The sequence below is a fragment of the Protomyctophum bolini genome (assembly GCF_963924005.1).
Source record: "Protomyctophum bolini genome assembly, chromosome: 14".
Taxonomy (NCBI): Eukaryota; Metazoa; Chordata; class Actinopteri; order Myctophiformes; family Myctophidae; genus Protomyctophum; species Protomyctophum bolini.
Window position 1 is genome coordinate 26,706,376 of NC_137875.1, and position 22,500 is coordinate 26,728,875.

Genomic DNA, 22,500 nt, shown 5'->3' on the forward strand with positions numbered 1-22,500 from the left:
TCACTCTCTAGTTCTTCTTCTTCAACCACCCTCATCTGTTCACTACACACACACACACACACACCAAACTGTGACACACAGTAGGACATAGAATGCTCCTCCTTTCGTCACCCTCCACCTTTCCTCTCATTTCTCCATACTAGTTACAGCAGAGAAGAACTTCAAATGCTTCACAAAAACACAGACGTTCACACTTCAGGAATAGGAAACCCTCTCAGTGTCACAGGAGGACACAGCTTCAAATGTAGACACGCTGTCTACGCATGCACGCATGTACAGTATGCTACACTCACACACTGGCCTAGACACACACGCACACACACTTGCACGCACGCATGCACACCGCACACGCACACACACACACACACACACACACACAGTACTTTGGAGAATGCTGACAAAAGCAACTTGAGATTCAGATTGGATCTCAATTTACACATTTGATATTTCAGTTTACAACTGCAGTAGCCATCAGTGTGATGGCAGTACCCTTCAGCGCGATGTCAGTACCCATCAGCGCAATGTCAGTACCCATCAGCGCAATGTCAGTACCCATCAGCGCAATGGCAGTACCCATCAGCGCAATGGCAGTACCCATCAGCGCAATGGCAGTACCCATCAGCGCAATGGCAGTACCCATCAGTGTGATGGCAGTACCCATCAGCGCAATGGCAGTACCCATCAGTGTGATGGCAGTACCCATCAGCGCAATGGCATGGCGGTTATGATACTGGCCTGTGGAACCACACACTGCAGGATCAACCTCTCGGCTTTCCTTCCTACTGCCCTCAATACAGGTATACCGTACCTGTATTGACATTCTTTGGGCATGTCATTATAGGGCAAGACACCCACACCCACACACACACACACACACACACACACACACACACACACACACACACACACACACACACACACACACACACACACACACACACACACACACACACACACACACACACACACACACACACACACACACACACACACACACACACGCCTAAGGATCTTCAACAGTATACCACAGAAGGAGGATTACCTCTGTTCAACATCCTGAGCCACTGCTGCCTGCTTAAAATATATATTTTGACCTTGAACTTTTCGATCCACATTCTCACCAAGTTTCATGAAAATCCTGTTCTTCACAGACAAGATAATACTAAGTGTAGGAAACAAAAAATAAGGGACTCATAAAAATGTTTCCGCAACCAACAAATGGGTCCAGACCCAGTGTTTAGGAACCATGCAGTGGACTACATTATATACATTCATACATAGCTCAATGCTGTAGGTGGGAGTGTTAAGGTCGCCCACGATTCGATTGTTTTATACTGTAAGCTATATTTGAATGATCACAGAGATAGGGAAATAACTGTGGCACGACAGAGACAGAAAGATGCGAGCAAAAGGGAGACTATATCGGAAGGAAAGGTCTGAAAGAATGAGAGCGAGAGACACAGACAAAGTGAAAAAGATAAAAGTAAACTGTGAAGCCAGAATGAGACCGAGAGAGAGACTGTGAGTGTAGCTAGGGGACAGGTTAAAGATAGAGACTGTGAGTGGAGCTAGGGGACAGGTTAAAGATAGAGACTGTGAGTGGAGCTAGGGGACAGGTTAAAGATAGAGACTGTGAGTGGAGCTAGGGGACAGGTTAAAGATAGAGACTGTGAGTGGAGCTAGGGGACAGGTTAAAGATAGAGACTGTGAGTGGAGCTAGGGGACAGGTTAGAGAGAGAGACTGTGAGTGGAGCTAGGGGACAGGTTAAAGAGAGAGAGACTGTGAGTGGAGCTAGGGGACAGGTTAAAGATAGAGACTGTGAGTGGAGCTAGGGGACAGGTTAAAGATAGAGACTGTGAGTGGAGCTAGGGGACAGGTTAGAGAGAGAGAAAGAGAGAAGAGGGAGGGAGGGAGTGATAGAGACAAGAGGGGAGGAGAGAGAAAGAGAGGGGGCGGTTAGGGAGGCGTGTCTCCTCACATTGTCCACACCTCCACACACACACACACACACAGTCAGGTGGTTTATAGGGAGAAAAATAAGTTGTGTTGTTCTCCTGTTCCCTGTCTCTCATTCCCTCCTGACTCCTAGTCTCTGTCTGTCTGTCCGTCCGTCCCTCCCTCCCTCCCTCCCCTGGCTCACACAGAGGCCTTAGTGAGCTGGTGAGTGCGACGCATTCCAGAGAGAGCACTCAGCAGTGTTGTGTCAGTAGATCAGGACACAGATATAGGTCTGTCCACCAGGGACACACACTCCACAAAACACGCCAACACTAGTGACAACTTCGGTTCCTACAACAACCACCCAGCGTTCCGCTGACAACCACCCAGTGTTCCTCTGTCACCCACAACCACCCAACCTTGCCCCGACAACCTCCCAGCATTCACCTGACAACCACCCAACCTTGCCTGACAACCTCCCAGCATTCACCTGACAACCACCCAACCTTGCCCTGACAACCTCCCAGCATTCACCTGACAACCACCCATCCTTGCCCTGATAATGACCTATCTTTCGCCTAACAACCCGGCATTCCACTGACAACCAACCAGCCTTACTCTGTGTGCAAATCCATGTGTTGTGTTGTAATGTACATGTATATGTGTTCAGTGCTATAGATATAGTTACAGGAAATCCAGTTGATACAGCAGGCCACAGAATAGTAAAGAAACAGAGATGAAGTGACACTTTCTCACATTTCTTCCCCTCCCAGTCTCTCTCTCTCTATCTCTCTCTCTCTCTCTCTCCTGAATGAAGTCTGCTTACCAGTAGGTTTCCATGGAAGAAGCTGTAGTTTAATAGTAAAAGTGAAATGAAAGGAACGCTCTGTGTATGTGTATGTGTATGTGTATGTGTGTGTGTGTGTGTGTGTGTGTGTGTGTGTGTGTGCGCGCACACACGTGCATGTGTGTGTGTGGGAGAGAGGAAACAGGAAGTTTGTTCATTTCAGCCAAAGAGAAAGCAGCTGAACTGAAAGGTCATGAAACAAGGAAATTGTTGCAATAGTTTAGTTGTAAAGTTAACCTGAAATGGCTGATCACTCACGTAATGAAGCGTTAAAGATGGAATACCGTGATTTTATTCCGCACCCTAAAACATGGTCATCAGGTACTATTAGCCTATTATACCAGTAGAAAGCACTGGACTACTTGGAACAATGTTGGAAATGCATTCCACACCCAGTTATTATGTCTGTGTCCCTTTTATACCCATATATGGAGTTCTTTATCAGGCATGCCCAAATATGGAGTCGGACGTCAGAACATCATTGTGATGTCAGAACAGGCCAGCTCCATATGGAGATCTAGGGGTGATCAGGTGTATCTTGGAATGATGCAAGTTGGAAATGGATGCCCCACCCAGTTATTATGCCTGTGTCCCTTTTATGCCCATATATGGAATTCTTTGTCAGGCATGCTCAAATATGGAGTAATATGCAGGTGTCAGAATTATGTCAGATTAGGTCCAGAGCCCGGGAAGAGGCCTTTTGTGGCAGTTCTCGACAACCGCGGGTCCGACTGACTGGACACCGGGCACTGCACTCCCTGCGGGGGTGTGGACCCTCTAAAGCAGGGTTAAATTGTTGGGTCGGAGGTCAAGAACCGCAATCTAGTCTATTAGTCTGACAACGTTTCCATGATTCGATCTGGTTGATCTTCATCAGGTCATGGACCACCATTTGATGAGATTTAGCCTTGCAGGCCCAAAACTTAAAACATTTAGTTGTCGTTGCTTTTGATTTTGTCCACATTTCAATGCTGTATTGATGTGGTGCCATAGGAGAGATAACAGGCAAACATTGATCAAAACAATTCTATTCAAGGGCGTAAAATGAAACGTTTCACTTCATGCTCGTCTAATAAGGGTCCATTTGGTTACCAACTCTCCATCATTTATAGCTGGGGACCACCTGGAACCCCCCCAAGGACCACTGGTGGTCCCCGAACCACTGGTTGAAAACCACTGATCTGATTCTAGATAACACCATCCTGGGCATCTGCAACCATATAGCCTCATGAACAACAACGAGACGGATATTATGGTATCTCTGATATCATCCCAGTGCCAAAATCTGTCAAAACCAGACAACTACCGTGGCCTCCATCATGAGGGCATCCCACGCCATACCGTCCATACCGACATGGACATAGGCCTACTAAAGAACGATGCAGGGGCAGTACTGGAGAGATATAGCCAAATGACCGGAGACGCCGCTGGAGGGCTCATCCGAAGACAACCTATTGTACACTAGAGAACTGGTAGTTTAATCTTCCAAATTAATGATAATTGGTAGTTTACTGAATGTGTGTGTGTGAGTGTGTGTGTGTGTGTGTGTGTGTGTGTGTGTGTGTGTGTGTGTGTGTGTGTGTGTGTGTGTGTGTGTGTGTGTGTGTGTGTGTGTGTGTGTGTGTGTGTGTGTGTGTGTGTGTGTGCGCGTGTGTGTGTGTGTGTGTGAGTAAACGTGCATGCGTCAGTCAGACTGGCTGACTCAGCTCCTCCCTAGCCATCCGGCCTGCTCTATTATGACTCCACCTCCACCACACCTCCCATCTCTCTCTCTCTCTCTCTACTATTTATTTGGCTAATTCATCCTTCATCCCCCTGACCCCTCTCTTTTGAGTGTTGAAACAGACAAAAAGTACATCTTTTCAAGAGACAAATCTGTTGGAATGACACGTTCCTTCAGCTGAAGCAATGAGCTCTCCTCCTGTTCTAACTGCGCTTGTTTTGATTCAGTCTGGTCTCAGATCTGCTAGATTCACCGGATGTTTGTGTCCCATGTTTTCTCCCTCTCTCCATCTCTCTCTCTCCGGACGGGCGTTCTCTATCCTCTCTCTCTCTCTTCCATTGTCTCTCTCTTTCTGAATCGCTTGATTCTTCTTTCTTTCTGTCTCTCTCTTTCGGTTGACCAGGGTATAACCTCTCTCTGTGTCCTCCTTTTTCTATCTCTCACTTCAAGAAATCTGTCTTGCACGCTCACTTTTCCGCACACTCCCCCCTCTCTCCCTCTTCCTCCCTCCTAGCCCCCACCACCCCACCCCTCTGTCTCCCCCAACAGAAGGGAAGTGAATGGTTTCAGCCCTCGCAGCTGGTCCCAATGCCTCAGCCCCCATCACCCGGCAACCGGGAACAAAACAAAAGAACAGAGAGAGAGAGAGAGAGAGAGAGAGAGAGAGAGACACACACACACACACACACACACACACACACACACAGGCATGTGAACAGAGAGGCACACGCAGCATCTGTGTCACTGTGTGCGCATGCACGTATGTGCACAGAAGTCCACCTGCAATTGCGCTCAAGTGCTCGCGTACACACGCACGCACGCACACACACAGACAAGCATATGCACATGCGCACACATGGACACAGCCATACTCCCACCATTGCCCCTCCAAGGAACATCCACCACCCGAGCGCGCCAGCCAGCCAGCCAGCCAGCCGTCCCCTGTCCCAACCCCTCCAGACACCCCCCACCCATCACCCCCATTCATCCCTCCATGCGGACCCACACCCATCCATTCCTCCACCCACCCACTTCTCCCAGTCAAACACCAAGCTCTTTGTGTAATGTGTACAGCTCACTTGGCAGGCAGCAAGAAAAATAACATATTTGTGAAAAACAAAAAAGAACAGAAGTCCACACAAAACAAGACAGAAAATAAATGCACCGGCACCAATGCATGCATGCAAGCTATACATATAGGCTATACATGCACATTTCACAAAATACATACATTAGAGTGCACGGACACATTCAAGATACACACACACACACACACACACACACACACACACACACACACACACACACACACACTGAAAGATTGTTGACATTGAGACAGGACAGGATTGGAAAAAGTACTCACATTCTTTACTTAAGTAAAAGTATCAATACTGGATACTGCAATGTAGAAATACTCTAGTACAAGTAAAAGTCCCAGAATTTTTGCAGAATGTCCCATTTCAAAATGTACAATGTAAATTACAAAGTTGTAATGTATACAAAGCTTTTGAAAAGTCTGAAATGTATATAGGGCTGAAGTGATTTTGTAATAATAATCTACAAAGTAACTACTAACTAAAGTTGTAGTGGAGTAAAAGTACAACATTTGCCTCTAAGATGTAGTACACTAACACTACTTCACCACTGACTATTTGTACCAGAACAATGTGGACTATTGTAGCTGAACGGCTACAGCATGCAACTAATGCCGCTGAGGTCGAGGTTGGTGGTTTGAATTCCTGTGGGGCAAATGGCAATAAAGGAGGTGGAGGTACCCCTGAGATGTTACTCTGAAACCACACATAGGAATCAAAATGTTTTATTAAATTAAATGTGTTTCTTTCGCCGTTAGCGAAGACATTCGTAAGAATGTAAGACATTGTAGTGGCTTGATGCTCGAATTTCTTGGACGTATTACAACATGCTCTTGATTAGTAATATATATATATATACAGTATCTATCGGTCTACACCTGCAGTTCAATATGGTTGTAATTACAATAGAATGTGTGCAAAAATACAGGAGGGTCACATGCAGTCAAAATTAAATCAGACTGCAAAAAGCAGAATATTAATTAGGTCCCATGACATCCCCCCTCCCCTCCACGTCCCTCCTTGGGTCCTCATGCTACATGCACCCTACCCACTACAGGGTAGGGTTCATAGTTGCACCCTACCCATGCTACATGCACCCTACCCACTACAGGGTAGGGTTCATACCCCATGCACCCTACCCACTACAGGGTAGGGTTCATACCCCATGGACCCTACCCACTACAGGGTATGGGTTCATACCCCATGGACCCTACCCACTACAGGGTAGGGTTCATACCCCATGGACCCTACCCACTACAGGGTATGGGTTCATACCCCATGGACCCCACCCACTACAGGGTAGGGTCGATACCCCATGGACCCTACCCACTACAGGGTAGGGTTCATACCCCATGGACCCTACCCACTACAGGGTAGGGTTCATACCCCATGGACATTTCACAGTCTCCACTGTTATCCCCCCCCCCCCCCCCCCACGTACAGTAGACTGTCAATTATGGAATTCTGTATTAAGTCATATCAACAACTATCATCTGAGACCAAATCTAATCAAATGATTATTCATTCATGGTTTATTCGATATCAATTTGAGGGTCCTTGACACGCCTTCCTCAATAACACCCAACATTTGAAGCGCCCTTGAGCAGGGCACTTCCCCTACAGCTCTGGTGGAGCTGCTGAGAAACATACATTATAGGTGAATATTGTACTGGGTGTGAAATGTGTGTTGTACTGCATGAGGGTAAACTAGGGCGTCGTCAAAAAAGAACATTTGTGCTCAGTGAACCTGCCCTGTGTAAATAAAGGCTAACAAGGACCACAAGCCTTAGCTAAAAGCTAATAATAATAAAAATGTATTTGTATAATGCATTTCGAAACAAGGTTACAAAGTGCATTACAAAACAAGATAAAAATGACCAGAACATAACATGGAAGAGACATCAACTAAAAACAACATAGAAGGCATTAGAAATCAAAAGCAGGAATTAAGTAGGATAAAAGAGCCAAGAAGAAGAAGCTAAATAAAATAAATAAGCACTATTAAAAAGTCTTAACATAAGTATGTTTTGAGAAGTGGTTTAAACGACTTTGTTAGAGTGTGATATTTAAGCAGTACAGTATATTCCATCCATAGCTTTGGTGCACGACTGGGCCATTAAAGGGATAGTTTTAACTTAAGCTGTATGAAATACTTGCCATTAATATAGTGGTTGCAACTGTACTAATTGATCGCCCGAGTGCCGTGGTGGGAGACTGGGAGTTCTGCTCTGTTTTTGGTGAAATATTAAGTAGTTCCGGTCATTTTGTGTGGGGCAAAGGGGGCCATGCAATAAAAGTAAATTCATTCACAAAACCCAGTGTCACAAAATGACCGGAACTACTTCATATTCACCAAAATCAGAGCAGAACTCCCACCACGGGATTCAGGCAATGTATTTCATACCACTTAAGCCAGATCACCCCCAGGAGGGGGGCAGGAAAAGAGGACAAATTGGGGAACAATCCAGACGGCCTTACCTGAGGATCTCCTGATACATTCAGGCTGATTAGGGACTAGAATATCTCAAATGTAACTAGGAGGCAGCCAAAGTAATCAGTAAAGTCTTAAAATCTATTCTGACAGGCTGGTTCAAACCCCACAAGTGTTTTTGAGAGGCTGGCCAGCTGCAGGCCAATTTCAAGGAGGAAGACATAATGGGCCGAGGGAGGGACAGAGAAAGGTTGGAGGACAGGAGATAGAGGAATTCAGTATTTTAGCCATGACGTGAGCGCACCCTCCAGAGATACTTCCGGGTCCTACTTTTGTGTCCCCATAGAGCTATACTGTGACGCTCCGTCAGACTAAATCTGAGACGAAAACAACCACGAAAGTCTCATTTTACCGCTTTCCTCGCAACAACAAAGCTGCTGCTCTCCCAAATCTGGCTGTGACAGGCCGTCTGCCCCACACGGAATACTATCACCATTTTATTTAATTGTGTCAACTAAATCCTCATTAATTGCAAACTAGATTCATCATACTCAACCCTGCACACATTCTAAATATGCACCCGAAATATTGTACTGAGCAAATGGACTGTTACCATCTTCAATAATAATGATAATAATAGTCTTTGTCTCCACATCATATATTTTCTTTGTCATGGACACCCATTTTAACCCTCAATGGCTTCCTTTCTGAAAAATAACGTCATTGTAAAAAGATTCACGCGTTTAGATATTCTATTTACAATGAGATGCGGACGGGAGCTGGTGCCACTTGGACCCGGACGTAACGTAGCACTACAAAATGACGTCGGACTTAAATACTGAATAGGTGATGGAGATGGGTAAGAGAGAAAGAGAGAGAAACAGAGACAGAGAGAAAATAAGAGAGGGAGAGAAGGGGGAAGAGACAAAAAGAGAGAGATGAAGGGAGAAGAAAGGAAATAAAAGATAAACAACAGAAGGGCACGTCTATTCAGAGGAGCAGATGGACAGGGGCGTCCCCTGCCAGTGACTGTGATGTTGTAGGTCTGAGTCCCAGGGCCTGACCTCTATCACATGTCACCCATCTCTCTCTCTCTCTCTCTCGAACAGTGAGAAGGAGACAATGTAGGGGAGATACAGGAGAGAAGGTTTTGTGGTGGTGGATTCGATCCCAGGACAAGCATGGGTGTGGCTCAAGAGATTGGCATGATGGGATTCTCACTACACAATTTCTGGGTGCTCCAGAAAAAAGTACCATAAAAACACAGACAGACAATTAGACATGCTGACACTGACTGGGAATTTATGAGTGAGACTGATCTGAAACATTAACCTTCCTAATGTGTCTGTCTGTCTGTCTGTCTGTCCATGATTCAATATTGCAGTATAGAATAGTACCACATAACCAGCCTTTAGCCTATGTGCCCTGGGCGATGGGGAATGGTAAAAGAAAAGCAAGGGTGATAATAACTGATCAAAAGCAAAACACAAGACCTGAAAACAGCTAGCGAATGTTGATGGTTGACGGATTGGCTGCGTACCAACATGGGCGAGGCTCGCCAGCAGCACCTGCCATGCTCTCAGCCGACTCCCTCTCCACACTGATGGGGAATCCCAGTGGGACTACTGTATGTGCTGGGGCAGTTCATCATTAACACTAGCAGTAATGTTTCATCTCTATAATGAATTAATGTGTTGATCAAATGCTATTTTCTCTTTTGTCTTTGTGAACAAATATGGCTGGGAACAGTACGTGAAATTATAGCCTTTCGCGTATTGCCTGGCATTTGTCGTAGCCCAAAGTTAGATACCTGTATGTATGATAACACCGGGTATGATAACTTATTACTGAGTTCAGATGGCCCAGGTGATACCATCACCTGGTGATACCATCACCTGGTGATACCATCACCAGGTGATACCATCACCTGGGCCATCAAATATCGGCCCAAGCCTATAATGAGCAGATTAGATGCAGCAGTGTGCATCCTCCATGCAGCACAGCAGAGCCACGACCTGCCGTTTAGAGCAGCTCTCAGATCAGCCGTAGAGTTGAGGCGGGCTGAGGACACAGTCTAACAGGGCACACAAGGACAACGGCAGGATGGATTGGGAAAAAAGGTGGTGGTGTGTGTGTGCGTGCGTGTGTGTGTGTGTGGGAGTGGTTTGGGGGGGTAGATGAGAGAGGGAGAGACGAGGAGTAGAAGTAAGAGGGGAAGGAGAGATACTGTAGGTCATGAAACATCAGTAGGGAGAAATGAAGACGGAGAGATATGGTGAGAGACAGTCAGACAGGTTTGATCTTCAATAAAATAACATTTATCCTTGCAGCATCACAAAGTAGTATAGTAGTAGTTTTATTAAAAGCAGTAGTTCAATTAAATTAAATTTGTCGTCCTTGTAAACATATACCAAAAACGGGTAGGCTGAAGCCTTAGCTTAATATCATAGGTAAGAAAATACAACAAAACAAAGAACAAAGAATCACACCCGTGTGAAGTAAGTGGTGCAACTTCGTGGGGGGGGGGGGGGGGAGTTCCACAGGAACGCACCCAGGCACACCCGAAATCACCATATATATACAGTTAATATATGCGTGTGTTTGTGTGTGTGTTAGGTTGCGCACAGGTGGTGAAAAACAACCATGCTGTTTTCGTGCTCAGACGCACCCAGCCAGCCAGCCAGCCAGCCAGCCAGCCACCCACCCACACACATAGTCACTTAAGGAAGTGGTTGCACCACTTAAAAAAACTAAAATCTACCTTTATTATTTACCCTCACTCGAAAATGGCAATTCCCCTTATAGACTAGGCTTCATTTCAGAAAATGTGCTTATTAAAGTGCTGAAGGCAAATCGTGTTAATTTATTACATAGGGGAGAACGGGGTAAGATTAACCACTTTTTGCTTAAGTTGTCCTGGAAGCAAGGCAAAATGAGATGGCAGTAAAATCTAATGATCTACACACATTTCAGGATGTCTTCTATCAATTAAAATGATGAGTAAGCATCTATGACAACGGGCCATGAAAATATGACCTTTTAAAAAAAAGTGGTAATGTGGCTCAATTTGCCCCAGGTAAGGGGTAAGTTGATCCAAGTCGAGGGGTAAGTTGAACCACATGATATTTGAATGTTAAAAGCTTAAACTTGAACAGATAATGTATTCAATTATCGATAATAATATAATAACAGTTTTCCCTTTTGCAAATAGTCGTATTTATTTGTTTATTTATTATTGTCGCATAACGTTAAAGGTAGAGTAAGTGATTTCACTCAAAAAACCTTAGGTTTCGTTTTTGGCTGTGGGACCTAAGCCTTCGTCCAATCAGGATAGAGAGTCAAAAACGAAACCTAAGGTTTTTTGACCCCCAGGGGTTAACTGGGGACAGGGAGGAACTCCTTATATGGTCAGCACACTCTATAGTAGAGAGGATTATCACAACAAAACAAAAAAAGAAGTGATATTTGAATTAAGTGAAATCACTTACTCTACCTTTAGCCTCTGTTAATTGTACTTTCACAATTAGATCTGAGTGACATAATTTATTCCCCTGTTTTATTACTCTTGTGTAAAGAGATAAGAAATGTAGGTTTATGATTTCCATGAAACCATGTGGTTTCAAGTGAATAACCGTCCGATACACAGCTCAGCATATTTCCTGTCAGTAGGCTGGGGTGCAAAACCCAAACTCAACTGTACTACACCATGCCATACATATTAGGGATATGACACTACCGAACTCATAGCTAGTGGCAAACACATGCCAATATACTTAAATTAAAGCATCTCACGATCCTCACCGGAAACGTCAAGACTAGCTATCGACAACCTGCCGACAGGCAAGAGACGGCCGAAATCATGAACAAATCTTTGCAATCTGTAGGTGTCTTTAGGTTGTACCGGCTCTCTCTAGGCGGAACAGCTCCTGGATACAGCACAAAGACAGTCACACAACAGAACACTGAGTAGTGAGTACTGAACAGTGGCTGGTTGGCCAGAATGGACGTTTCTAACTTCTAACTTTCTCCCTTTTCGTCACAGGAAGCAATCTGGGCCAAATCAAATCTGAAAGAAAAATGATTTAGTAAAACTACCCAAACAAACACATGTGGGGAGAGTGAAACAGAGGGAAATGGTCTGGAGATTATGTGGATATGTGGAGGGAGAGGAAAACAGCAAGCCTGACTGGAAGGAGAGGTGGGAATGACGGAGAGTGTGAATTATATGTTAATCTGGGATATCTGAGGTTAATTCAGGAAAATATAGTCTCGTCTAACATGAGTCTAACTATTCTAGTTTTAATTCCATCCATTCTAGTTCCATTTAGTTCAGCTCAGTCCACTTTTATCCAGTTTATTACAATCATGTACAGTCAAATTCACTCAACAATCAAGACTAATGCATTCCAATCTACCAGTCCAAACCTTGCTAGTGTATAGAGGCACAAATAAAGGCACAGTATCGTTTCTAGGCAAAACAAAGTTTGATACCTATCAATAAATGCAAAAAGCCCTCAAAATAGTTTACTTAACAAACCAACACATACAGTACATACCAGACCACACACACACACACAAATGTAGCCAATACCATATGCAAGCCAATTATGCATCCATACTAGAGCAGAGCAAAACATGGAAAACAATTTGAAAATCTAACATTTTAGGATGTTAAACTTCAATATATGAAAAGAACATTTAACTTTAATTATATGATGAACAAGAAAACAAGTAAATATAAATGCACATGAATTGTGGCGACAGAGAAGCAGGAGATAGAGCAGCCGATTGTTTGGCTTTGCTCTTTGTCATGCCACTATAATTACGCCACTCGTGGTCAGTTTATGTATATGGCCCAGGCTTCCAAATATCAGTATGACAAATCTACATCACACACACACACACTCACTCACACACACACACACACACACACACACACACACACACACACACACACACACACACACAACTTGTCTCCCTGCTAGCAAATGAAGTTGAGAGATTCGTTCACTGTCCTCTACAACATGAATTATTAAGCACAGTCCGCAGAACAGTCAACAGCCTACTACACTGTGTAGTGTAGTGTGTGTGTGCACGCACGCACGCACGCAAGCACGCACGCACACAGCCTATTATATCATACTGAGCTACCATTAAGTAAGGTTATTTGTCCCTGTGTATCATATATCGGTGTGAGTGAATTGTATGTGCGACTGCGATACACCCCCCACCCACCAACTTGCAAAACACCTAAATTACACTGTACAGTGTACACCCACAGTGTCATTCAGTCACAGACCCAAACAGCAATCTGCTACACTGACACTGATATCAGCCGCTTGATGGCTAACCCAGCACCACACAACAAGCAATATAGTCATTACTCCATGAACTTACCAATGTTACCATTGACACAAAATATCCCAGAATCAGGGATGGCCTGCATGGTAATGGTCCCAGTTCAGATCAGAAAATACATTCAAACATATGTGTGTGAGTGGAATGATAATTGCCTGATGAAGACGTAAGTGGTCGAAACGTTGCACCAGTTAATAAAGTACGTCTTTGGAGCTTAAACAAGTGTGCGGATGTTTTTTCTTCTCCTTGATTCTCGCCTTGATGTCCAGCACCTAGCCTAAATACAGGCATAAGATGTGTTGTGCACACAATCCTCTCTGTGAGTGGAATTCACACGTGGATAAAGGCATCTTTGTCGATCTGTAATCAAATACATACAATTTCCACGCACTTCTTTTTCTGTCTGCATGTCCAACACAAATACAAGCTGGACTGCCATGCTTTTCCAAGATTTTGGTGACCTTTCCTCCAGCACCAAACTTAAGCCAACATTTTAAATTAATTTTAATAGTAGTATAATTACATCTTATTGCAGTCATTTACAAAATATGAATTCATCGAAGTGATTCAGTATTTGCTCCCTTCCAACTAATAGTGGAACCGTTACTCAAGAAAGAGGTGCGATCCGAGCGCTCAAAAAAGTAAAAGAAAAGAAAAGAGGAGAGGATGAATATAAAATCAGTATTATTAAGGGTACTTAATTAAAGTTTAAAACACCAACATGTTTCGGTGGGCAAGTGCCCTGATGAAAGCGGTCAACTCAAGGTCCTCTCCTTCACACCTGCCTATTACACAGATCCACGTGCCAATGAAAACGGTTGATTGGACCGACGCTTTGGCCGCAGACTTCGGCGTAGTCTCAACAACAATTAATATTAACTTCATTGCCCACTGCCTTAAGGTATAGGCGGGCGTGGCATACCATTTTCCTCCACGGCTGTCCCCCACTGTCCATGATGGGGTATGTTATTAAGTGTGGAGAACACTGTTTAAATTTAACAGCACTCAAGCAGCCAAATGTTTGAGTTCCTCCACTTCCACCTGTGTCTTTGTGAACATTAAGCGTCCAGCAACACACACACACACACGTGTAAACGCAAATCCACACACAATTCCAGTAATCCACACTGTGATCGAATGGCAAATGCTGACACACACACACACACACACACACACACACACACACACACACACACACACACACACACACACACACACACACACACACACACACACACACACACACACACACACACACACACACACACACACACACACACACACACACACACACACACACACACACACACACACAGTGGAAGGAAGAGTGTGGGAGGGGGATTCCAGTGGTGACTTCTGATGTAAAAGGCGCTCCGCTCGTAGGAGGAGGCCGGTGAAGCAGTGAGTCAGAGAGAGAGGATGTTACGTACGGTATACCTCATCACTGTCAACAACACAGGCATTATATCGTCACGGTCCTCATATGTCCAAAACTGTTTCTTTTCAGGATTAAAACAAATAGCAAAACAAATAAATGAAAATACATATAATCAGCTCTACAATCTGCTGTTTGCTACTTTTGTGTAGTAGTAGAAGTAGAGTAGGGCAGTAATTTCATAAGGAGATAAGAGGTTTTTGCCCAATTAACAGCAACGATACTTCTGTCAAAGTATACCCAAAACAAAAGATACATGTGGTGTCTACTCGGGATCCAAACTTACAAAGAAATACATTATGAATTAAGCCTTATTTCACAAATAGTGAAAATTGCAGATTGACAAGCTCACGACGTGTCACAATGCAGCGATCATCACTGACCACAGTCCACACGAGTCTGGACAGTGAGGATAGAATGCCTGGTTGTTGACGTGTATGAGGTATAAACACGAGGCCTATAGCCTCTCTCAGTGACTCAGTGCTTCACCGGCCTCCTCCTACGAGCACCTGTTACATCAGAAGTACCCACTGGAAGCTGCGATGTGAGCTTGTAGATCGACCAATTTCACTATCTCTTCAAATTATTATTATTATTATTATTATTTTATTATTTAAAACTATAATATTTTTGAAGGTGATATATATATATATATATGTACAATTATTTGTATGTTCTTTTAAAGCATTCTCTCTTAGCTTTCTTACTGTCTGTCTCTCCTACAATGTCTGTCTCTCAGTTTTCCTACTGTCTCCTACAATGTCTCTTTCTCAGGTTTCCTACTATCTGTCTCTCCCACACTCGCTCCCTCTCTGGTTTATTTCTGTCACTGACTCTCTCTCAGCTTTCCTATGGCCTGTCTCTCCTAGTCTCCCTTCTCAGCTTTCCTTCTGTCTGTCTCTCCTACACAGTCTCCCTCTCAGCTGTCCTATTGTCTGTCACTGCTACACTGTCTCTCTCAGCTTTCCTACTGTCTGTCACTGCTACACTGTCTCTCTCTCAGCTTTCCTTCTGTCTGTGTCTCCTACACAGTTTCCCTCTCAACTTACCTATTGACAATCAGAAAATCAAAATAGCCAAGGCAGTAAGTTGCCAACTGTCAAACTGAATACAGGTCAACGGTATCATATATGTTCAACACTTAGTGCTAAATCCCCTTCCATTGTGCTGTGTTGTGTGTGTGAGTTCATTCTGTATATAATAGGAGCCTCGAGGCAAATTTACACTGTCAAACGACCATGTCTGCCAACAAAAGTGCTGTGTTTTCAACTAGGAAAATGTAATATTTTGTCATCAGACACAGTCGTAAGACAAAGTATAAATTAAACCGGCCTTTACATAAAGAGCTCGACCATATGCCACATTTCTCTGTCCCCCATGAACATTTCTCAGTCCTGTTCTCACTTTCTGCCACTGCTCCTCTCTACTCCTCTTTTTCTGTTTACTCACTCACTCTCTCTCTCTCTCTTAATCCGTCAATCAATTCATCTCCTCTCAGTACTATATGGCATCCATATCTTTTAATTTCTCCACCAGTACATCTATACATCCCTCTATCTTCGCTCTCTCTTTTATTCTCTCCAACGCTGAAGGTGTGTCTATCTATTATTAATAGTGCCGCTCTGCAAACTCGACTCTTCTGACACAAGATCCTTGTATGTGTGCGTGCGTGTGTGCGTGCGCATGCAGGCCTTCGTACGGTAAAGTACAGTATGCGTTCCAGATCTTCAGGACTTGTTTTGTCTTGTCTGAACTCAGCACAATGCGTCCATAGTCATTAGTGGATGAGACAGTGATAGAGTACAGTAACATGTGTGTGATCTATTTTTACTGCTAAACGGGCAACACTTTACTGAAAATGCCTTGTGAGAAAACCCATAAACACTCCCAATCGCGTATCGAAAATAGGACTGACAGACTTTTAGGGAACAAGTGGAGAACTTTGTCAGGTTCTTTCTACTGTACATCTTATTTCGGTATAGATTCAGACACACAGAACGACATCAGAAAGACACCAAACTGACAACTAGGCCAGTGGTTCTCAACTTGTGGGCCGAGCCCACTGGTGGGCCGCGAGGGTATTGCAAGTGGGTCCCCAATAATTGGCAAAACAATATGATGGCAATCATGGCAGATCTGGCTGATACTGACATCAAGCCTCTCAGACCTACTGACTTACTTACTGTGGTCAGATGGGTGGGCCACGAAAGCATTTGAGATTTTCAAGTGGGCCCTGATCCCGAAAAGGTTGATCCTACTAGATCTTACAGGACTGACGATGTACATAGATGTGCAATCGTGCATATGTTACTGTGTGTGGAGAATCAATAGCCACAGCATATTAGAAAGGCTGTGTGGAGAATATCTGCAGTCTGTACATTCTGTTCTATACTGGATGCTCTGATCGCTTGGAGGGACCTGTGTGTGTGTGTGTGTGTGTGTGTGTGTGTGTGTGTGTGTGTGTGTGTGTGTGTGTGTGTGTGTGTGTGTGACCACGACACGTGTGTTCGTCAATGCACATGTGTGCTGTGGTGATCATTTTTGATGCATTGCATTGAGTGCACATAAATGCACCTACAAACACGTGCACACACACGCACGCACGCACGCACGTTGATGCTCGGGTTCAGCCTGAGCTGTATGAGAAATTGGAACAAAGTGAGCAGGAAGGAACAGAGAGAGAGAAGAAAGAGGGATAGGGAGAGCGAACGAGAGAGTGACATATAGACTGTGTGCGAGAGAGACACAGAGAGAGAGAGAGAGAGAGAGAGAGAGAGAGAGAGAAGAGAGAGAGAGAGGGAAGAGAGAGAGAGAGGCAGAAAAGGTGCTTCCTGTGCGAGTAATAATAAAAAGGAGGTCAGTGCCTGAAGGGGTGGGGCTATGTCGTTGTGCACTGCAACACACACACACACGCGCACACACATACACACACACACACACACACAATATATGACCTGTTTCAGTGCTGGACTGGACTGTTCATCCTGCTCTCTCTAAGATGCACAACAAATATTGCAACTCCAAACACACGCATGCATGCACACACACACACACACACACACACACACACACACACACACACACACACACACACACACCCAACCCATGTCCATTATGTTCATTAAAACGCCTTTCTAGGATGGACAAGGCGTATAATAATACTGCACTTCTGGGCTGGCCTCTAACCTACACCTATACAGCTGCACAAACTGCTGCATGCTGCAGCTGGTCTGAATGCAGCAACCACCACATGAGCCAGACACTCATTGCAGTTGTGTGACTTCATTGAAATATGTGCATTTTGCCACTTGCATTGTAGAACATAGTTATCGCAACTCATTGCTGAGACACCTCTTCAGTGCTGGTATAAAAGGTATATGAACATTTGCTATGGCATTGCAAAAGAACAATCTGCTATTTGTCCCAATGTGACGTCAAAACAATTGCCACTATAAGCTTTATACCCTTTATAACATGTATGTGACACAATGGCACAATGTGACACAGCTCAGCTGTTTACAAAATGCTGTACCCCCCCTCCAACTGCATTTTCTGCATTTTCAACAGTTTTATTAGATTTTGAGTTTTGACACTTGCTTTGGCAATGATTGTAAACATATGTTTTCTCATGCCAATAAAGCTCCTTTGAATTGAGTTGAATTGTATGGAGTTTGGCCTGGTATAGTCTATAGGGAGAGGACAGCATGTACCGACCCGACCCTCCTCCCCATTTGAAAAGACCCTCCCCTCCTCCCCATTTCAAAAGCATGAATTACAACTTACGGGCCATTGTGAAACCTCACGGTAAAATCCTAACCCTGAACGGGTCCCCTTTTTACACTCTCTCAGAGTAAAATTAACACATGGGATTTTATAGTGCAGCTCCCATATGGTGCAGTGTTACACAGTTGGGGGGGTGGGGTAGGCTCATACATTGTATTTACGCCAGAGAAAGATGTTTTACAGTTATAGGTTTAGCGCAAAGACATATTTTTTATTTATTTAGTTTGCTGAAAATAGCAAATTTTCAAGTTCTGCGTTCTCCACTTGAAAACCGGTATGAATACGTAGAAGTCAGACTCTAGTGGAATAAGCCTTCTGAAGGTTCCACCTGAGCCATGTTTAGATGCCAGAGTTAACGCCTATGGAGCCACTAGCACGGTGCTACTGTAGGGATTATTGTGCGTCGATGGATGCTATCATTACGGCTACTTCTCTCTTCTCTATTTATAGTACACAGATCTCTCTCTCTCTGGGTCTCTTTTATTCTTGCTCTCAGCTCTCTCTGAATGTCTGCTGCTCTCCTGCTGTCCACTGCTCTCACTCACTGTCTACACAACTCTCCTGCTCTCTCTCTCTCCGTCTGTATGTCTGCATGCTTTCTATGTCTCTGTGTACTGTTTTCTCCTGCTCTCTCTCTCTCTCTCTCTCTCTCCGTCTGTATGTCTGCATGCTTTCTATGTCTCTGTCTACTGTTTTCTCCTGCTCTCTCTCTCTCTCTCTCTCTCTCTCTCTCTCTCTCTCTCTCTCTCTCTCTCTCTCTCCATCTGCATGTCTGCATGCTTTCTATGTCTCTGTGTACTGTTTTCTCCCTCTCTCTCTCTCTGTCTGTATGTCTACTGCTCTAACTCACCCGCTCTCTCTCTGTCTCTCTCTCTATGTCTACTGGTATCTCGGTCTCACTATCTCTCTAGGCCTGCTGCCCTCTGTCTCTGATTCACACACGCACACGCACACGCACACACACACACACACACACACACACACACACACACACACACACACACACACTCACACACTCTATTTTCATGGTATTTGTGTGGAAAATACTTTAACATAATAAACTGTACATGTTTTCTACTGCACAAGGAGCACAGCAGGAGCTATCTTAACAATGTTTAACAGAGGAGAGGAGTTTTTAAACCACTTGAGCCATATCCTGGTTAAGATTCAGCAAAAAAGGGGTGCAAGGTGGCGCAGTCGTTAGCGCTGCCTGTCACCTCACAGCTAGACCGTTCCCGGTGTGATTCCCGGTGGGATCTGGTGTGATTCGGTGTGATTCCCGCACACCCCAACACCCATTTGGGGGGCTGTTCTCTCCTCCGCGTCTTCAGCGGCCATACCCTAGGTGGGGTAGCGAAAGGGCCATACCCTAGGTGGGGTTGCAAAAGGGCCATACCCTAGGTGGGGTTGCAAAAGGGCCATACCCTAGGTGGGGTAGCGAAAGGGCCACTGTGGAGTTTGCATGATCTCATCGTGTCCCCTATACGGTAGGTACTAGTCTAGGTACCGCCACAAAAAACATGCAGTAATACTGGTCTCTATACTGCTTCCCCCTGCTCAGCTAGGGCACCTGATGGAAAGGAAAGGAACTGGTTGGAATACTGGTGCGTGGAAGTGTTCCTTCAGAGGAAACTCCCTCATCAGAAGATAAGAAACGGCCTGCTCACTCCTCATGCAGTGAAGAAATCATGAGCTCAGTTTAGGGCTCTCCCCAGGTTGGCAGAGGGAGAGTAGAGCTGCACCCACAGCTGTAGTTGTATGATAAAGGGGGAGGGGTTAGGGGAGGGGCTGAACTTGAAAAGTTGAGTGAACTTCACAAACTTGAAATGGCAGCAGCCATAACAACCCATATGTCACTAGTCACAGACTAGCAGTAAAAATAAATGCTCATGTCCATTTGATGAACTTTTGTCGCTGTGATCTCCTCTCATTCCTATTGGTGGTTATCATTGTGGTTAGACCAACTGGGTAGGTGGAGATGCAGTGCCTCTGATCAGCCCTTCTGAAACATATCTTATTCTAATTGCGCTTGTTAATTTAATTCAAATTGAAAAATTCTTCTGTTTATTTCCCTGGGACCCTTTCAAAATGTCCACTAGAAAACCCAGGTGGATCAATAGTCCCATTGTGGTGGACAGTGCTCTGCAGTGACTGAGTGGGCAATGTGTTTGATGGGGCAGTGTTTGAGGCAGGGATGCACAGACTGGGAGTACAGCGGAACACAGCACCGTAATCTGGATTAGCTGCAAAATTAGAAGCGCTCTTGGCGGTGTAATCCCCCATTGACAAAACCTCTGATCACTATGGCAATTTGCGTGGTTTAAGTATTTAAGTATTGAGTACTGGCCAGTGGCCACTAAAACCTATAGTATCCCCTAACATTCACTGGAATAAGATCACAAAGTGTTGCAACGTGACTTGTAGATCAGCTATTTATGGCAAATCGTTTTGGTGTAGAAGAAAACAAGACCTGACCGAGTACAGAGCTAATTTATGTCCGTTATACTAAGTACGTCATGTATGTTTAAGTGATTAAGTAAAAACATAATAGGTTACTTTACTGGAGCATTTCCATTTTCATACCAATAGGCTACTTCAATCTCAGAGGCAAATATTGTAATTTTTACTGCACTGCAATTATTTGAAAACTTTAGTCACTAGTTACTTTGCAGATTTAGATTATTATTACAAAACATATTTTGATTATTGCACTGCATAATGAGAAATGTAAGTATTTTGATGCCAATACTATTATAAGTTTACTCAAGTAAAATGTTCAATGCTTGACTTTTAGTTTTATTTGTAACATATCTAAATTGTGCTAAATTTCTTCTAAGTAAGAAATCTTAGTACGTTTCCAAAGTACTTTTACTCAAGTAGCCTACTGTACTTTAAGGATTACTTCGCCCCCAAAATAACTTTTTCTTCTATCAATTGCACTAACAAATAAATCGCAAATCACAAAGATTTTAATGATAATGTATAATGTATTTTATGTATATAAAAAAATAAGTGATATTTGAATTAAGTGAAATCCCTACTTTAATAAAAGTAATGGTCTTTTTTTACGTTGAAAAGGCAATCTATTAAGGGTGACTATACTATAGGTTAATTGAAAAAAAGTAATTTGGGGTGTTTCTATTCCTTTAAGTAGGCCTATAGGACAATTTATTCTTGAGTAGGCCTATTGCCGTGTTTTGATACTTCCTCCAAGAGGCACATTTACTCCACTGCTAGATGACAGCTTTCAGATTTAGATTATACATTAACTAACAGTATGCTATATATTATTAAAGGTTAAATCAGACCCATTTTTCAGCTGTAGGCCTAGTAGCGCTCCAGTGATGAACGCATTGCCAATAATGCATTACTAATTACAATCTAATAATGTGACATTTTGAATTACGGACATTTACTTTATAAACAGACCTTAGGTTGTGCCGGACTGCCGGTATTGCCTCCTAGGAGGGCTATGGGCAGTTCAGAAACCCGTCCACCAGTGACATCATCGTTAGGCAGATTTTGTTTTCCTCAAAAATGTTTAGATTTTTATTATCGTGAGAACAATGGCTTCCATTTTCACATTGCAACTTTTCAGGACTAGAAAGCCTGCAGTTTCTATTAGATTGGATTCTCCATCGATGATGTCACGATGATGGTGGACGGGTTTCTTATTTTAAATATATTTTTTATCCCACAATTTTGTAACCCATTTTTCACCCCTGTGTCAATCATCTAATGTGATCCTGGGCTCTACACACCCTCCGCCAACCTGGGGAGAGCAACGGACTTAACTCATGCTTCCTTCATGCTTGAGTGTCCAAGTTGCTCCTTTACACCTGACAGGGGGGAGTTTCCCTGGTTGGACGTAGCGCGTGGAAGGAACACGT

At 43.9% G+C, this 22,500-nt stretch overlaps 1 protein-coding gene across 1 annotated transcript in view; it reads right to left on the reverse strand.

The window, feature by feature from the left end:
* The window catches only part of sertad2b (SERTA domain containing 2b), a 52,527-nt gene that overhangs the window by 29,062 nt on the left and 965 nt on the right, over window positions 1-22,500 (reverse strand). The gene's annotated exons all lie outside the window — the stretch shown is intronic.